Source organism: Tupaia chinensis, unplaced genomic scaffold (genome assembly GCF_000334495.1).
Source record: "Tupaia chinensis unplaced genomic scaffold, TupChi_1.0 Scaffold000407_4, whole genome shotgun sequence".
NCBI classification, from domain to species: domain Eukaryota; kingdom Metazoa; phylum Chordata; class Mammalia; order Scandentia; family Tupaiidae; genus Tupaia; species Tupaia belangeri.
This window is the reverse complement of record NW_006159912.1, coordinates 2,964,571-2,967,714: the sequence shown is the minus strand read 5'-3', so window position 1 is coordinate 2,967,714 and position 3,144 is coordinate 2,964,571. Positions and strand designations below refer to the sequence as shown.

The 3,144-nt window shown below is 46.4% G+C and overlaps 2 pseudogenes; both read left to right on the top strand.

The window, feature by feature from the left end:
- The first annotated feature begins 869 nt into the window (after nt 1-869).
- Nucleotides 870-1,544, top strand: LOC102480576 (swi5-dependent recombination DNA repair protein 1 homolog pseudogene; annotated as a pseudogene).
- A 587-nt stretch (nt 1,545-2,131) lies between these two features.
- Nucleotides 2,132-2,806, top strand: LOC102480146 (swi5-dependent recombination DNA repair protein 1 homolog pseudogene; annotated as a pseudogene).
- The last annotated feature ends 338 nt before the right edge of the window (nt 2,807-3,144 follow it).

Genomic DNA, 3,144 nt, shown 5'->3' with positions numbered 1-3,144 from the left:
AGCAGCTCCCGTGGCTTGAATAAGTTAATCACTGATGACAAAAGCTTAATTTGTAACTGGACAGCAGACAAGATAGTTCAGGCTCCGGCGCGGTGGCACTGAACTGTGGCACAGGGCATGGCTCAGAAGACACCTGGGCCTGTGGCTTGGTGCAGAGGCTGGGAATTTAGATCCATGCTGGTTCCTTAGAGGTCACCTGGTCCAAAGAGAGGGGACACGAGTGAGAACTCTCCCTTCCTCTCCCCAGCATATTTGCTTAACTTAGAAAACCAAAGGCAACAGCCAGGCCTGTTAGAAAAGTCCAGTTAAGCAAGGGGATGCCATGCCATTGGCCCACTGTGTGTGACTGGAAGAGAGGAGGAAGGACTGAAGAGAGGCAGTGATGGGAAGATGTGGAAGAATGGATGGGAGCCTGGGACGAGGCGTCATTCCTACAGCCTGAGTCACCGTCTTGTGGATTCTCCCACTCTGGTGATGTCAGGTCTCAGGCAGGTCTTTGAGGATCTGTCCTTTCATCCCATACACACCTCCTATGTTGTTTCCAACCTTAGCATCCTCATCCTGGCCTAAAAAGATGGAAACATGACATGCTGTCCAACCCCCTCTGGGGCCTGACCTTTATGCTCCAGACACTGCATTTGCATTGGGTGTAGTGAACCTTCCTGGCCATGTTGAAGACATGTGGCTGTAGGTGTTGGCTGTGGCTGCTGCCATTTGTGTGTCAGCAGCTTGGTATTTCTAGCCAAGGCAGTTGGGAATTGGTAAGTCAGGCCACCTTGTCAAGGAATCCCCCCTGGGCCTTCGCGGTCCCACCCTCGGGGCAGGGTTGGTTTATGGCCAGTACTGTGCACCTTCTGCACCCTTTGGGCATGGTGGAGGGAGAGGTAAACTAAGATTTCATTTTCAAGATGGAAAATCCTTCAGACCCACCTGTGATTTCACCTGGCACTCCACGGGCCTGTGTGACTCCACCCTCACCCCATACAAATAGTTCATGAAAACAACCTATGAGTGCCACATTTAGGGAAAAATTAAGGAAAACAAGGTCTTCATTTAATCCCCACTACAGTGTGGTAAAGCGTCTTAAAGTAGAGAATGAAGAAAGTAGTCAGACATTTCCAGAGAAACCAGCATTTTCAATGGAAGACAATTGTTTGGAATTTCAAGAAAGTTTTAAACACAGACAGTGAATTTGAAGAAAATGCACGTTTGAAAAATGCCTTCAAGAGTATCAGTACATGTGGATCAAAATCACTTGACACAGATGCTCTCCAAAATAATTTTTGAAGAAGAGTTATCCTAAACAAGTACTAAATGAAGAAAAGGCAAAATTGGACAAGCAGATTCAGGAGAAAGAAGACCTTCTTCGGAGGCTAAAACAAGTCAAAATGTATAGATCAAAGAATGACCTGTCTCAATTACAGTTGTCAATAGAGAGGTGGAGAAGCTGAAGCCAGCTGTTGCTTTATGAGCTGCAGTCAGCTATGTCTGAGAGAACAAGAAACAAGCCTGAGTGCTACTGGGGTCAGAAGGCCGTTCCATAAGCCCTCAGTCTAAGAGGAAGAAGCTAAAAATGAGCAAGAGGATAAATGGACCCCAAACAGGAATGAGGCCTGCATGCAAAACGGAAGTGCAGCATTCCCCTGGGGGCTGCTGAAATGTGGGCTTCCTACCTGAAAGGGTTCTGGGAGCCCAGTGGAGTGGTGGGTGATTTATGATTGATTTTTCACCGGAAGTGTGATTCTTGTCATTTGATCAGTCCCACTGCCTTGCCCCAATAAGTGCACCCATGCTGTTCCCTTCATCCAGAGTGCCCTTCTCAGTTCTCAAGACCTTCTTGTCAGACCTCTTCTCTTTGGTTCCACAGCAGTCGTGCTTCCTAATATTTATTATATGTATATATGTCTATTGGGGCTCTCAATTCTGATTGACAAATTAGTGTCACCAGGGGGACCCTGTGAGTTTGCTGCTGCCATTTGTGTGTCAGCAGCTTGGTATTTCTAGCCAAGGCAGTTGGGAATTGGTAAGTCAGGCCACCTTGTCAAGGAATCCCCCCTGGGCCTTCGCGGTCCCACCCTCGGGGCAGGGTTGGTTTATGGCCAGTACTGTGCACCTTCTGCACCCTTTGGGCATGGTGGAGGGAGAGGTAAACTAAGATTTCATTTTCAAGATGGAAAATCCTTCAGACCCACCTGTGATTTCACCTGGCACTCCACGGGCCTGTGTGACTCCACCCTCACCCCATACAAATAGTTCATGAAAACAACCTATGAGTGCCACATTTAGGGAAAAATTAAGGAAAACAAGGTCTTCATTTAATCCCCACTACAGTGTGGTAAAGCGTCTTAAAGTAGAGAATGAAGAAAGTAGTCAGACATTTCCAGAGAAACCAGCATTTTCAATGGAAGACAATTGTTTGGAATTTCAAGAAAGTTTTAAACACAGACAGTGAATTTGAAGAAAATGCACGTTTGAAAAATGCCTTCAAGAGTATCAGTACATGTGGATCAAAATCACTTGACACAGATGCTCTCCAAAATAATTTTTGAAGAAGAGTTATCCTAAACAAGTACTAAATGAAGAAAAGGCAAAATTGGACAAGCAGATTCAGGAGAAAGAAGACCTTCTTCGGAGGCTAAAACAAGTCAAAATGTATAGATCAAAGAATGACCTGTCTCAATTACAGTTGTCAATAGAGAAGTGGAGAAGCTGAAGCCAGCTGTTGCTTTATGAGCTGCAGTCAGCTATGTCTGAGAGAACAAGAAACAAGCCTGAGTGCTACTGGGGTCAGAAGGCCGTTCCATAAGCCCTCAGTCTAAGAGGAAGAAGCTAAAAATGAGCAAGAGGATAAATGGACCCCAAACAGGAATGAGGCCTGCATGCAAAACGGAAGTGCAGCATTCCCCTGGGGGCTGCTGAAATGTGGGCTTCCTACCTGAAAGGGTTCTGGGAGCCCAGTGGAGTGGTGGGTGATTTATGATTGATTTTTCACCGGAAGTGTGATTCTTGTCATTTGATCAGTCCCACTGCCTTGCCCCAATAAGTGCACCCATGCTGTTCCCTTCATCCAGAGTGCCCTTCTCAGTTCTCAAGACCTTCTTGTCAGACCTCTTCTCTTTGGTTCCACAGCAGTCGTGCTTCCTA